Raw genomic sequence first — 16,713 nt, 5'->3', positions numbered from 1 at the left:
CTGCTTGTTAAGCCATGCTGTGGCAGCGTCCCATATAAAGTGGAGGAAGATGGGCACAGATGTGAGCCCAGGGCCAGTGTTCCTCAGCAAAAAAAAGAGGAGGATTGGCAGATGTTAGCACAGGGCTGATCTCCTCACTCACTCACTCACTCAATAAATAAATAAATAAATAAATAAAAATAAAGCCAGTAATGGCCACAAATAATTAACAGATATTATTTTCTATAGTTATATTTAAATTTTATAGAGGTAGCTTTACAAACAGAAACCGGCACTCAACCAGTGATTTCAGCCAAATCTCAGATACTATTTAAATTACCAAATGATAATTCTTTGAAAAAGATCAAAAGAATTACTAAATATTAGAGTTGTACATTACCTTAGCAATACAAATAAATATTCAGTTGTGGAATTTGTCATTTTTCTTCTGCGTCAGAGATTAGGTGACATTTCATGGTTGTCCGTTCCCCTATTCCAAACCAGACAGATCTCTGCTTATGGTTTTCAAAATATATCACAATTTCTTCTGACACCTGGGCCATCATCAGACACATTCCACTTTATCTTGATTATAAGAACACTAATTCAATAAATATTTCTCCATTTTATTGTCTTAAATGCTTTAGGAAGTACAGAATTATGTCAGAATTACTTAACATAATAGCAGCTGTGAACCTTACTATATACCAGATTCGAGTCCAAGAGGTTTATATGTGTTATCTTAATCCTCACAACAATCCTGTGAGGTAGGTATGATTATTATCCTCATTACACAAAGAACATAAGGCAGAGGGAAGTTAAGAATCTTGCCTAAGGTCACACAGCTAATAAATGATAAAGTCAGGATTTGAACCCAGGCAGGCTGGGTCCAGAGCCAGTGTTAATCTAAAAATAGGTTTTTACTGCTTCACATATACAGGGCTTCATCTTCTTAATTGAGTGTGTCGTTCTTTACTTGCTTGGAGCTGCTCCTTATAAGCCTGGAAAAAAATCACGTCTTACCAAACACACTTGCAGATACTCTTTACCAGGCGTCTGCAAACTTTTTCTGTAAAGAACCAGACAGTAAATATTTTAGGTTTTCTAGGCCATTCAATCTCTGTCACAACTACTCAAACGGGGTGTTATAGCGGGAAAGCAGCCATAGACAATGTAAACAAATGAACAAGTAAACAAACGGACGTGACTTTGTTCCAATAAAACTGTTTACGAAAGCAGGCTGCGTGCCGGACTTTGCCCACGGGCCATAGTTTCTTGACTAGTGTTATATATTCTTACTCATTTTTATTCACCCAAGGACTTGCAACTATTCGTGAGCACAGCTTTAGTTTAGCAGGAAACGGCTACTATTCCTGCTGGCGTGCCCAGAGAGCTCTTAGAAGAAAAAGACTCCTCTTTGGTATGTTTCTTATTCCACAGACTTTTCTTTGCTCTTCTACCCAATTCACAGTCCTTGGTTTAAACCCTTGGGCGTCAATTTTCCATTCCCTTCAGAAAGCACAGCGCATTTTTGTTACTGGAGCTTCTAAAAGTACCATTAGATTTTGTCAGACACGTTTGTTCTCCGAAGAACAAAAAGGTACCATTTTGCTACCTCAAATGTAACAACGATTCAGAAAATGATCATCAATTAGACATTAAAATCATCAGATAAAAAGTTGTCAAGGAAGAGGATAGTTAGCTGGGTCTCGAAGTATGACCTACAAAGAAAAAGCTTTATATTTTAGTACCTTTAATAGCACTTTTTCCTGCTTTTTCAACAAAGGGCTCTTCATTTTTATTTTGTTCTAGGCACCACAAATTATGTGTCTGCTCCTCAGTATGTGTGTGTCTATGTGACAGAGAGAGACAGCTGCAGAGGAGAAAAGAGAGGGAAGGCACACATCCAAGTGTTTCAACTCAGAAGACGTTTATAAACCTACTATGTGCCAACACATGGCGCTGTACTGGGCACTGGTAAGACACAAAACTGAAGAAGGCAGATTGCACTGTGGAATATGGAATATTGGTATGGAATATGATGTCATATTTAGAATTTGCTGAGTTTAAAATAACAGCAGAACTTTCAAGTGGAAATATCTAAAATATAGCTGCACATGTATTGTGGCACTTCTAAAAGACATTAAAGTAGAGATGTCAATTTGCAAGTGACTTGCATAGATGTAATAGATGTCATAATAGCAACAAAAAGATGAAATATGTGAGAATAAACTTTAAAATAAATGTGCATCATTTATACAGAAAAAAACTAAGACGTTCTACTGAAGGATACAAAAGAAGACTTGAACAAATGAAAAACATATGTTCTTGGATTGGAAGACTCAGAATCATAAAGATGTCAATTCTTCCTAAATCAATCTGTAAATTTAACCCGCTACTAATCAACATAACAATAAAAATTCTTATGTAAAAATACATAAGCAAGAATAGACAGGAAAAATTCAGAAAAGAGATATGAGAAGGAACTCTCTATGTAATATTTAATATAAAACTATGTAATATAAAACTACAGTAATTAAAATAGGTTGGAGCATGTTCATCAATAAAACATAATAGAATGTCCAGAAATAGACCACAAAACACAAGGAGGTGATAAAAATGGCACTTTAAATTATTCAAGGAAAGTAAAATTATTCAACAAATCGTGTTGCAGCAAGTGAATAGCATTTAGGAAAAAAAAAAATGGATTTCTATCTCATACTTTGCATGTGAATAAATTCCAGATAGATCAAAGATCTAGATATAAAAATAAACCCATAAAAGTATAAAAATAAAACATCAAAAAATTTTGTTTTAAGTAGTAGCTGCCTAGGAAGGGCTTTCCAAGTACAACACAGAACTCAGAAGCCATAAGAAATGGTTGGAAATTTGTTTACATAATAATCACAGAAATTCTATAGGAAACAAAACACAACAAAACCATCCTATATAAACTAAAAATTGAGAAATAATATTTACAATATATATCAGAAGCAAACTCCTATAAATTCATAAGAAAAAAGACCAACTATTCAATACAAAATAAGAGTGAGGGGGGCAAAGAATATAAAAAAGTTTACTAAAAGGGAAACACAGGTGGCTCTTAAACACATAAAAAAGACACCAGTCCTCAACCAATTATATACGACACTGAGATGCTATCTTTCACCTATTAGACTGGCAAAACTGAAAAAATTTTATAACACAGTTACTAAGCATTGCTGGAGGGGCTGTAACTTGGTACAAACTCAATGAAAGGCAATTTTACAATAACCAATCAAAATCACAAATGCACATACTTTTTGACCTAGCAATTCTAGTCCTAAATACTTATCCTGTAAGTACAAAATAATGTCTGTAATAGATTGTAATAGACTTGAAGCAGACTGAATGTTTAGCATCAGAAGACTAATTTAAAAAGTTAAGATAGGGGCCGGCCCAGTGGCGTAGTGGTTGGGTTTGCATGCTCCACTTCAGCGGCCCGGGGTTTTTTTGCCAGTTCGGGTCCTGGGAGCAGACCTACTCACCACTCACCAAGCCACGCTGAGGCGAGTCTCACATAGAAGAGCTAGAAAGACCTACAACTAGGATACACAACTATGCACTGGGACTGGGGGAGAAAAAAAAAGTTATAATATATTCAAATAATGAAATACAATGCTGTCTCATGTGTACTGGTAGGAAAAGATCTTCAAAATCTATTGTTAAGTGAAAAAAGTAATGTGTAGAACAGTGTACATACCATGCTGATATTTGTGTGGGGAAAATTATACATATATATAGATATATACTAACTCGTACATTTGTAAGTGCATAGAATATTCTTAGAAGGCTCCACAAGAGACAGTAATAGTGGTTGCCTCCTAGAAGAGAAATCAGATGGCTGGGAGTCAGGGAGAAAAAGAGACTCATTTTTCACTGTATATTATCTTGTACTTTTAAATTTGATACTGTTTACATATATTAATCACTCAAAAATACTTTTAGATTAAAAGATTCAATGTTTAAAAACACTGAAACATTGGGAATAGATTAGATCTCTGAGTGTAAGTACACTGATATAAAAAGACCAAGAACAGGGCCATCCCTGATAGCCTAGTGGTTAAAGTTTGGCGTGCTCCACTTTGGCAGCCCAGATTCGATTCCCCAGCGCAGAACCACACTACTCGTCTGTCAGTAGCCATGCTGTGGCAGCGGCTCACATAGAAGAACTAGAAGGACTTACAACTAGAATATACAACTATGTACCGGGGCTTTGAGGAGGAGGAAGATTAGCAACAGATGTTAGCTCAGGGGGAATCTTTCCCAGGGAAAAAAAAAAAAAAAAAGACCAAGTACTACAACAAATGTCTCTATGTGAAGGAGGAAGAAGTGTCAGCTACACACCATCATGAAATGGACTGAGAAATAGGAAACAGGATAAAATAGCTTCACAGACATTGAAAGAGAAGTGTTTGAGGAGATCAATCTTCCAAAGGAAAAGATAAACACATTTAGCTATAAAATAATTGTAAAACTTTGTATATCAATATTTATAAAAAAGCATGGCATACAAAAAAGATCAATATACTTAATAGATAAAGAACTAATACAAATCAAGAAAAAACCTTCTAATAGAAAAATGATCAAAGAAAATGAAGGGACAATTCACAAAACAAAAACATACAAATTTACAATAAATGTATTAACTTGTAATTCAAGAAATGCAAATTAAAAGAAGGAGAAATCTTTGCCTATACACTTAGAAAACACTTAATGCAATTCTCAGGGCTAATGGGAACATCAATTGAGACAGTGTATTTGGAAAGCAGTTTGTCAATATGTATTAAGAGACTTTATAATTGTTCATAAATTTGACACTGTAATTTCACTTTGAGGAATTTCTACCAAGGAAATAATCAAAGCAATCTAATGTTATATGCAAAGATGTTCATCACATTATATCAGATAGCAAAACAGAAGTCAATCTCAATGTTCATCAATAAGTAAATAAAGCATAGTTCATTCATAGGGTAAAACACCATACAGTCATTAAAATCATATATTCAAAGATTATCTCATTATGCAGAACAGCGTTCATAGTATACAATTAAATGTTAAAAGCAGGATACAACATTCTACGTAGGGTATGAAACAATTTTCTAAAAATGTGCGTATACACATAGCTCACACTTTCAAAATGTTTTATAATATCTGTATTCTCAGATCACTGATAGCTTTTCTTTTCAAGGTGTTTCTTTTTTTTTCTTTTTAATTTTTTTTTAATTTATTTATTTTTCCCCCAAAGCCCCAGTAGATAGCTGTATGTCATAGCTGCACATCCTTCTAGTTGCTGTATGTGGGACGCGGCCTCAGCACGGCCGGAGAAGCGGTGTGTCTGTGCGCGCCCAGGATCCAAACCCGGGCTGCCAGCAGCGGAGTGCGAGCACTTAACCGGTAAGCCACGGGGCCGGCCCAAAGGTGTTTCAAATTATCTGCAGTGAAAGGTATACATTTTATAATGAGGAAAATGATCAACACTATAAAAACAACAAAAACCAAGAGGGCCAAAAAGGAATACATGGTCATCAGTTGGAGTTGACAGCTTTTGGGATGTCCAACCAGCCCACACTCCTCATCTCTGAGAACATCCTCTTAAAACCTGCTCCTCTCTCTCCAAATGGGACTGTCGTTCACTCAGTTCACCGTCTCTCACCCTTACTTGTCCCCTTCTTATGGCAGATCCTTACCCTCTCACTCAGAACTTAAAGTTTCCTAAATGGTCCTTCCTTAAGCTTAATAGCCTTCCAATTCAGCCTCCATCTTCCTGCAAGAATGTTATTTCTAAATTGCAAATATAGTAAGAAGGAGGAAAAAAGGAGCCTTTTAGTGCTTCTTTTAGTGCCCATAAGATAAAGTCCGTACTCCTTTGAATGGGTTTAAAGCCTTCCATGATTGTTCACAGCCTTTCATTCTAGCCTTAATGCCCATCTTCATTCTTTTGTCCCAAGCATATTGAGCTGTTTGCAGTACCCTCAACCACACCTGGATGCTTTATGCCTCTTACTTTTGCTCCCAGGCTTCATCCGCCTCGAATGATGCCATAGTCTGTGCCCATCTGCCTGGTCAACACACACTCTCTTTCAAGAAAACTCAAGTTAAAGCCTTTCCTGACTCCCTCAGGTAGAAATGATCACTCCTTCATTTGTGGTTCCACTTTTTCTTTCAGTGTTTTATTTCACTTCATTGTGCACATGTCTGCACGTCTTCTTTGATAAGTAGGCTGTAAAACACTTGATGTCAGAGAACTATCTCGTCTTTTTATCTCCAGGGCCTAGTTTAGAAACTAGTAAAAACTTAATAAATGTTTGTTGATTAAAACAAGTAGGGAATGAGTGCTTAACAGTATCAAGCACCATAAAGAGGGAAGAGAGGAAGAAAATCCATTGAATATGATAAGTAGTTATTGTTAACTTTGAAAGAACTGTTTCAGTTGATGAAGTGGGGAGGCAGCAAGTAATGAATGAGTGGTGAACAAATAATCATTTCAAGTCCAGATGATTTTTTTTTTGCCCAAGAAATTTGTCACTGAATGGAAGGGGAAAGAGAAGATATTAGCTTGAAAGGATTCTTTGAATTTTGGTTTGTATAAATAAGTAGAAATTTAAGTATGTTTGTAGGAACAGAAGAAGAAACTTCCCACAGGACAATTCTGATGTCACATGGCAAGATTGGTTTTACAGGAAGATTTTAGTCCCATCTGAAAATATGCACATTATAAGTGGTTCCACTGTATATGCGTCACATTTATTACTGGTAACTAGGACGAGGAACTTCTGTTGGCTCTCCCATTTTCCCAATCCCTTCTGCAGCTTCCCCCAAAGCAGGAAATACTAATCAGATCAATCTAAGATTTGGCTGCACTTAGTCAGGCTCAGGGTCGGTGTGTATGAACGCTGTGGGTTTTATCTTCTGCTTGCCTACTTGGTACTGGGCATGTGGAGCAAATGGGCTTTCTCTTTCTCTCTTCCAAGAAATCTCATATGACTTTTATCATGTCTGTTAACCTTTCATATTTGCCATCTGCTTATCTTCTGTACTGCATTCTGCATAATTTTTTCAGATCTGTCCTCTATCAATATTTTTATTCAGCTGTGCCTAATATGTGTTGTAACAAATCAATTGAGCTTTTTAACAGTTCTATTTTTTATTTCTAAAAGCTTTATTTGGTTTGTTTTCAAATATGCCTGGTCTTATGGAGAGCCTCTTATTGCTTGCTCATCTTTTATTTCTGTTTTATTTATTTTTTTTGGTGAGGAAGATTGAACCTGAGCTAACATCTGTTGCCAATCCTCCTCTTTTTACTTGAGGAAAATTGTCGCTGAGCTAACATCTGTGGCAATCTTCCTCCATTTTATATGTGAGATGCCGCCACAGCACGGCATGATGAGCGGTACGTAGGTCCGCGCCCAGGCTCTGAAGCTGCAAACCCCAGGCCGCCAAAGTGGAGCATGTGAGCTTAACCACTATGCCACTGGCCAACCCCTCATGTTTTATTTCTTTAAACATTTCATAATAGTTTTTTCATATTCTTTGTCTGATAACTTCAGTATTTGAAATCCCTGGGGACTAGATCTGATGTTTGTTGTTTTTGATATTCTCATGAATTTGCTTGCTTATATTTTTTTATTCTCTTTGATTATGAACTCTCATTTAGTTGATATTAGTCTGTGGGAATCTTGAGGACTTAAATTGAGGATGTGTTTCTCCAAAACTCGTCTTCTGTGTGGAGCCACATGTCCCACCAGTGACCTGGAATCACTGTCAGCCCTTTTCAGGTCTCCAGCTGCATGAGAGTTCTGCTCTCCATTAGTCCCCATCTTGCTCCTATGCTTCTCTGGGTGCTGACAACCAGCATCAGTCAGTCCATCCTGGTGACTTACAGCCCACTACTATGTTTACTTTCCCCCACGTCCTGTGAACTCAGAACTGCATAGCATTTTCGGTTTGTAGCAGAAGAGGCCTTCCTCCCATTTTCTCATGAACCCCTCCCTTCCAATCAAGCTTTCTCCTCCCACCGTTCCACCAAAACTGTGCTTCCTAAGGTCGCCAATAACCTCCATGTTGCTAAATCCAATGGCCACTACTTAGCTTCATCTTACTTGCTGTGACAGTTAATTTTCTGTGTCAACTTGGCTGGGCCACAGTGCCCAGATATACTATCAAACATTTTTCTGAATGTTTCGATGAAAGTGTTTTTGGGTGAGATTTACATTTAAGTTGGTGGACTTTGAGTAAAGCAGATTGCCGTCCATGTAGATGGGCCTCAGCCATTCAGCTGAAGGCCTGAATAGAACAAAAGACTGACATTTCCCCCAACAAGAGGAATTGCACAGCAGAAAGCCTTGGGACTTGAACTGCGGCATCAATCTTTCTTGGGTCCTTCTGGCACATCCTGCAGATTTTGGACTTGCCAGCCTCGCTAGGTGCTTGAGCTAATTCCTTAAAATAAATCTCTTTATGTATGTGTTTGTGTGTGTGTGTGTATACATCCTATTGGTTCTGTTTCTCTGGTACCTGACTAATAAATTCGCCCTGTTAAAAGTATTTGACAGAGTTGATCATTCCCTTCTCTTTGAAACACTTTCTTTACTTGATTTCCAGGGAAACACATTCTCCTGTTTTTCTCCAACCTCATTGGCTGTTCCTTCTAAGCCTCCCTTGTTGATTCCTCCTCATCTTCCCAGTCTCTAAATGTCGGGGAGGGCTTCTGAGCTGAGTCCTTAGACCTCTTCTCCGTACTTGCTCTCTCATTAATCTTACTGAATCTCAGGGTTTAACATTATCTGTACACTGATACACTAAGAAATTCCAAATGTATATTTCTAGTTTAGACCTCGCTCTTTAACTCCAGACTCATATATATCCAGCTGCTTATTCTAAATTTATGCTTATTGTCTGATAAGTATCTCAAAGCTAACATTTTCAAAACAAATTATTAACCACTCCCTCCCCATTCCCTCAGCCCAAACTGCTCTTCTCCACAATTTTTCCCATAGTAAATGGAATATTATTGTTCTAATTTCTCAGACCAAAAACCCCAGTTATCCCTGGATTCCTCTTTTTTTTCCTGATACCCCACATCCAATCCGTCAGGAAATCCTAGTGCTCTATCTTTAACATATAACCAGAATCTAACCACTTCCTACCACCCCCGCTGCCCCCACGCTGGGCCAAGCCGCCTCACATCTGTCCTGACAAGTAGCTCTCACCTTTAGGCTGGGCTCTGAGCTTCTTCCCTTCCCCTAAGGCATTTGGTTCAGCACACAGCAGCCACAGTCAGTCTTTAAAAATACAAACCCCACCTATCTCTCTTCTGCTCAAAACCATTCACACCTTTTTCAATTTGCTCAGAGCAGAAGCCTCAGTCTTTCCAATTCCCTAAAAGACCCTACACAATCTCTTCCCCCCTCACGCCATTCCCCTTAACCTGCCTGCCGGGGCAGGTATGATCTCACCTCAGGGCCTTAGATTTACTGTTTCCTCTGCTTAAAATGCTCTTCCCACAGATGTCTGCCTGGCTCCTTCTTTCACATCCTCCTTGTTCAATGATTACCTTCTCGGCGAGGCCTTCCTCATTACTCTGTCTAAAATCCGACCTATCTCCCATTCTCTATCAGTTGTCCCTCCTTTATTTTTCTCCATAGCAACTACACATTTTACTTCTTTATTTATTTTATCTGTCTCCCCCTCACTAAAATGTAAGTTCCATGAAGGTAGGAATTTTTATTTTATTCGTTGCTGTTATCCTCAATTCCTAATACAAATACCTCGTAATAGAAGATACTCAATATATATTTGATTAATGAATGAAAAATCTTACAGTAAATACCCATTCTTGGCAAGGGTATGGGGAAAGAGGCAATCTCTTACATTTTGGGAGGTAAGTATAATTTGGTGCAAGATTTTTAGAGGTTTTGTGTCCTCCAGTGAGCCATGGGGAGGGCACTCACAGTGAATACATTTGCACCTGGACCTCCTCAGCTTCAATCATTTACATTACCTCCCTGGCTCCTGGAGTCTATGGAATGGTCCGCCCCGGCCCACAGGTGCTTCTCATTTTTTTTTTCTTTTGTGAGGAAGATCAGCCTTGAGCTAACATCCGATGCTAAGCCTCCTCTTTTTTTTTTTTTTTTTTGCCGAGGAAGATTGGCCCTGGGCTAACATCCATGCCCATCTTCCTCTGCTTTATATGGGACACCGCCACAGCATGGTTTGACAAGTGGTGCATCAGTGCGCACCCGGGATCCGAACCTGCGAACCCTCAGTCCGCCGTAGCGGAGCGTGCGCGCTTAACCACTATGCCACCGTGCCCGCCCGGTTCTTCTCACTTTGATCTTCCCTTAAATGATCCTCTCTCTGCTCATGTAGCCATAGCAAGAATACTCAAAATTCTTCTGCTAGTAGCATGTTCTGAGTAACTCTCAGCCACTGTCTACTCTCTTTCTTCTGCTTTTTCTCCCTTTTCCTAGCCTAGACAACGCTGACTCTTTCTTCTCGACTTAGTTCAAGTGTCAAAGCGTCTGTGAAGCCCTCACTAGACACCTTGGCAGTGACTTTTCTCTGGGTCTCGGTAGCATTTTATGTAGAGTTTAATGACAACCCCAGTACGTACCGCGTTGCATAGAGTGTCTAGTTGGGTTCCTGTTTCCCAGATAGACTAAGCGCAAACTCATAACGTCCTCCTCACTGTCTCCACGTCTCTAAAGCATTCCTGCTTGCATGAGCAAATAAAGCATTTAAAGGCTTTCCCACGTTTCTGTTCACTCTCACCTTTTTTCCAAGTAAAGTGCTTACAAGTTGGTCATATGACATTAAAATGGCACATCTTCCTGGTTACAACCAGGAACACAGAATCTCCGAACGCTGTTCCAGAGTAGGACAGTCTCCCTGGGAAGGGTCTAGGCATAATTTCTGTACAGACACGGCCTCCAGAAGTGCTTCTCGGGAGGGTAAGCTGAGCAGCAGCAATGGCTCTTGCCCCACATTTGCTGCCATCCTTTAAACGGAGAAGTCTAACTATTATTTTTTTCATCTTCAGGAATGGGGATAGGATATATTTCTTGGTTTATTTGCATAATCTTTTCTACAAAAAGTTAAGGTTTTGGAATAAAATGGTCAACTAGGGCCCACTCGGTGGTTATCTTTCTTCAAGTGCCCAAAGAGAAAACACTTTTTATTCCTTTCTTTCCCTAAATCTCAGATCATATCAGTGAGGCATGAACCTAGCTTGTGTCACATGTTTTGAGGGCACTGATCCACAGCGCCGGAATCAAGTAACTCCACACCCTAAGAAGTGGCCCTAACCCAGGATGACACAATCTGTATTTGTCAGATTGCCAATTTAAAAAAGAAAGAAACTGTTTAAAGGCTCTTTGTTACATAATAATGTTTTATTCAGGAGGAGAGCAAAGTTGGACTGATACAAAAGGCAATTCTTTCCATTTTCCACTTTATCCCACAACCAAATCAATTCTTTGCTTTTGTGTTGCTAGTGCCTCCTCGGACTTTATGCAACGGGACTTCTGAGCTGCGATTCAGCTGCTGAAGTCACAGCCGAGTTGTACACACCTCTCCAGAGCAGCGGGAGAGAGTGACAGAGTGGAAGGAGCCTGGCAATGGGTGGGGATTATTTTTAAATGTGGTTTGTCCCTATTTTGTTCAAGAACGCTGGAGTTTTTAAAGATGTAGAAAAACAAGAGAGCCATTTCTGACCACGAGAGAATTGAGGCTAGGAGGGAACACTTGAGTCTCTGGCTCCAGATTTCAAAAGTTGAGAGCATAGCACAGTGGTTGATGGCTGAGGTAAGTGTTCTTGACCTTTGTATTCAGGCTGATGCCTGGAACACACTGGAAAAACAAGAGTAAACCTTATGACTTGGACCAAGCTTGTTTTTAACATTCTTTTCCGTCTTACTAATAACTAGGACCTGGCCCCATACTGAAATACCATGGAACAGAAACTAAAGAACTTTCTCTATAACTTCACTAATACCTTTTAAATGAGACCTGAATATTTCACTATGCAGATTGAATTTGACAATCAAGTGCTTTTACCTCTTCAGCTTTGAATAAAGTATTTTTAGATCTCAAGTTTTTATTATTATTATTATTTTTTTTGGTGAGGGAGATCAGCCCTGAGCTAACATCCGTGCTAATCCTCCTCTTTTTCCTGAGGAAGACAGGCTCTGAGCTAACATCTATTGCCAATCCTCCTTCTTTTTTTCTTCCCCAAAGCCCCAGTAGATAGATGTATGTCATAGGTGCACATCCTTCTAGTTGCTGTATGTGGGACACGGCCTCAGCATGGCCGGAGAAGCGGTGCGTCGGTGCGCGCCCGGGATCCGAACCCGGGCCACCAGTAGTGGAGCATGCGCACTTAACTGCTAAGCCACGGTGCCAGCCCCATAGATCTAAAATTTTTAGACCTATAATGCAATAAGTAAAAATGCACTGATCAAGCAAAATTGTATTTTTCTATCATAATCATGAATAAATTGAAGGATTTTTCTAGGCTAGGTTTTTGGTTTTTTTGGTGAGGAAGACCAGCCCTGAGCTAACATCTGTTGCCAGTCCTCCTCTTTTTGCTGAGGAAGATTGGCCCTGGGCTAACATCCGTGCCCATCTTCCTCTACTTTATATGGGACACCGCCACAGCATAGCTTGACAAGTGGTGCATCAGTGCATGCCCAGGATCTGGGCCTGGGAACTCCGGGCTGCTGAAGCAGAGCACACACACCTAACCACTGTGCCATGGGGCCAGCTCCTAGGCTAGGGTGTTAAAGGAGCATCAACAAACCAGAAAAAAGGTACTTGAGTATAGATTTTTAATATAAAATGATGACTAGAAGTAATTTACATTATAATTTTAATATTTGAGTGGATAATAAAATATTTCACAAAAATTGACTTTCTACCATGAGGTTTAGAGAAGCACACATCTTGCAGTGCATATCTGCCTGGTGCCCCTCTCTCCCCTTTCCCTGGTAATGTCCCATCTCCTTTAGAGGAGACTTCCTCCTGTCATGGGAACTGCCAGTTATGATACCCAGTCCTCCACCCTCCAGGCCAATCATGTTCTACTGTTCAAAGTGTCTGAACATTCATATGACCCCAAATACCAGCCACCCCTGATATTTTTCTACATGAATTATCCATAAGCTGGAGAATGTACGCCCAATGCTATCCGGGGTTCTTCTCCTTGTAGTAAAACAGACTGGTTTGCTGTTGAACAGATTAAAGACAAGTCAGAGAGAAACAGGTTTCAGAGAGGGGGCTGAGAAAGATGCTGACTTTGCTTGGGTCTCTGATTCTGGTCTCTGAGGTCCCCAGAAATGCAATTCTTCCTTTAGTGCTCATGAGCTACCTCAGTATTGTTTCAGAAAATCCACAGTATTCTTCCAGAAAATCCATCACCCCTCGACCTCAGTCCAGTTCCAATTACTTTGGTACTTGCAACCAAAGAGTTTTGACTCAGGAACACCAATTTGAGCATATATTGTATTGACATTTAATGATACTTATCAGAAGAAAATTTATTGGAGAGAACTATACAAATTGGCATAGCCAGTTTAGTGTACTCTATTATGTAATGTATTGTATATTGCCAGAAGCATTTAAAACAATTTGCCTTTAACTTGGCCTCCTTTGTTAATCTCCATTACAAAGTTTATATTAATTAAGAGTGACAGCAAATTGATCACTTTTGAAATTAGGGACGTTTCCTTAGTCTGAAATTTTATTTCATTTTCTATTTGCAGAATACTTTTAAAGCACTACTGATGTTTAAGAGATAAACTTGTATTATGCCTAAATTATGCACCACATCTATTTATACACATGCAGATGATACTGCAGATATTCATATACTTTCAGCTTATATCAACTAGTAGTCAGGAAGCCTGGATTCTAGTGGCTTGGCGGTTGGGTGCACGCGCTCTGCTGCTGGTGGCCCGGGTTTGGATCCCTGGTGCGCACCGACACACCGCTTCTCCGGCCATGCTGAGGCCGCGTCCCACATACAGCAACTAGGAGGATGTGCAGCTATGACATACAACTATCTACTGGGGCTTTGGGGGGAAAATAAATAAATAAATAAAATCTTTAAAAAAAAAAAAAACTAACTAACTCTGGAGTTGGGTACATTGCTTAACCTCTCCGGGTCACAGGAAAGTGAGGACGTTGGAATAGATGGGATGTCTTCCAGCTTCAAAATCTTATTATTCCACAACTAGAAAAAGAAGTCAGTTTTGTTAGAAGAAGATTTTGCTGATTTTACAAAAAATCAAACATTGCTTTTTTCTCTTTCCTTTGGCCTGTTTACCAAAAACATTTTGTGAAAGTGTGATGGGGGAAAAAAAATCCACCTGACACAAGTGAATGCAAACTATGGTGGCCTTGGAAAAAGTCCTGTTGTCTAAAGGACTCCAAAAACACTGGCCTAGATGATGAACTAATAGGTGGCCCAAGAAAACCCCTTAAAAGTGTCATTTATATAATTTCAGAACCATGAAAGTATATTTTTAAAAAATACCAGATCTTTTTAATTGCCTCAGTGAAAGAGAATTTTTGAGCTTAGAATTAAAATGTCAAATGTAAAAACTGATAAATTGCGTACTCAAAGTAATAAATAAAATTATTAGATATTTTTCTTAAAAATTCACTAATGTATTCAATGTACATCATTAAAGTAAATGCTACATACATTTAGATTTTAAAATACAACACTTCGACGAGTTTTCAAATATTCATTTTGAAATGCTAAATAATCCCAAATTTCCATTTTTGTTTTGCCCCTAACGGCAAGAGTTGCAGAATGAAGAATACCAGCCCAGTGCTTCAGTTTTGGCACCCCATCTCACAGCTTTGTGACTGTGGTATGTTAGGCAATTTTGGTTACAAGATATAGAAATTCAAATACGTGACCTCAGGGAATAGGGTGTTGTGGTTTGGTTCTTGTTTGTTTGGTTTATAAAGAATGCATATGTAAATCAGAAAAACTGAAGTCTCAGCTGTGATAACAGGCTTCCCAGGAATAACAGAAAAGTTGAACAACCAAGCCTCCTAGGAGGAGAGGAATGCAGATCGAGTTGGGCTTTGTGGAACAGAATTTGAAGGATGTTCAGAACCCAAGGCATCAGTAGGAGTTTGTGGATCTTTCCTCTAGAGCAGGAGCTCTCATCCTGCTGGGATATCCCAATCACCTGGGGAGTGTTTTAAAAGTACAGATATTGAGGCCCCATTGGCAAAGGGTCTGGTCTAGTACATCTGGGGAAGTGTCTGGATCACTTTGTTTTCATAAAGCTTCCAGCTAGACTGTGAATGCCCTGCTCCTAGTGTCGCCTGATTTTGCTATTCTCTTCGCCTCTGCTTTGTGGTTAGCCCGCCACCAGCTGGCTCCCTCAGCTTCCATTGTACGTGTCTTTCCTTTACCACAGTCTCACAGCCTCACCTACTTCAAGCCTTAGCTCCAATGCCACCTTCTCAGTGAGGCCTTCCCTATTCCTGCTATCAAAAATTGTACCACCTCCCCTCTGGCACTTTCTAGTCCCCTTCCCTGCATTATTTTTATCCAACACTTATCATCTTCTAATATACTATTTGATTTACTTATTTATTGTATTTATTGCCTGTGCCATCTACCAGAATGCAAGATCCATGAAGCAGAATTTTTGTGTATTTTGTCCATACTGTTTCCCCAGCACCTAAAACACAGGAGATGCTCAATAAGTATCTGTTGCATGAATGGGTGAATGGATGTTTTCTGCTTAGTCATTGGCTGACACTAACTTCTCACTTGCCATCTGTCAGAGCCCTTCTCACCCAAGGCGACCCTCTGTGCTTCCATTTGGATTCAGCTTCTCCAATTGACTGTCTGACTGGACGAGCTTCTTTGCATTGAGTTTTTTTCCCAGGTCATTTTTGAATGGGTATCACTTGGTTCTTTATAGATCAGGTGCCCTCCCAGGGGTAACAAGAAGTGATTCAGGGATTACACAGCACAAAAGAGCACTGCCTGGGGCCACCGCTTCTACTGGGGCTGTGGGTGGGGCAGTTTCTCCAAGAAGCAGATTTTGGTGCAGAGTGAGTATTTAGCAAATTACCTAGCCTTGCTGAGCTTCAGCAAAATGGTATTAACAATACCTGTCTGTCTTTTACTATACTTATCATGATGATCATTTTGTAATATACATACAAATGTCGAATCACTATGTTGTACACCTGAAACTAACATAATATTTTATGTCAACTATATTTCAATAAAAAAAGAAAAAGAAAGAACACCTGTATGTCTTACCTCAGCGAGTTCTTCAGAAGTTCCAGTGAACAATGTGAGAGAAACACATACACATAAAAGATGTTTTCAATATTATAAAAATAAAACAAGTGTGAGAAGTTACATAATTTTGGACAAATACGTGGCTTTTAATAAAAAGCCTAAGGGAAGTTGTAGGGGAGAAATTAGGATTTAGGAACTTGTTGCTTAAAGTGCCTTTGGGATTCTCTTCCCCCTGGCTCCGGAATGTTTTTTAAACATTTTTCTCATTTCACATTGATTTCTATTTGGCGGGGGCTCCTCGTGCATAACTTCCAAAGTGATATTTAAGATGAATAAATGCAGAGATCTGCACTTAGTCTCCAAAAACAAATTGTACAAATACAGGTTGGAGGAGATATGGTTTTATAGCTGTATAT

Source organism: Diceros bicornis, chromosome 10 (assembly GCF_020826845.1).
Source record: "Diceros bicornis minor isolate mBicDic1 chromosome 10, mDicBic1.mat.cur, whole genome shotgun sequence".
Taxonomy (NCBI): Eukaryota; Metazoa; Chordata; class Mammalia; order Perissodactyla; family Rhinocerotidae; genus Diceros; species Diceros bicornis.
The sequence above is the reverse complement of the archived record's forward strand: the minus strand, read 5'-3'. Positions refer to the sequence as shown.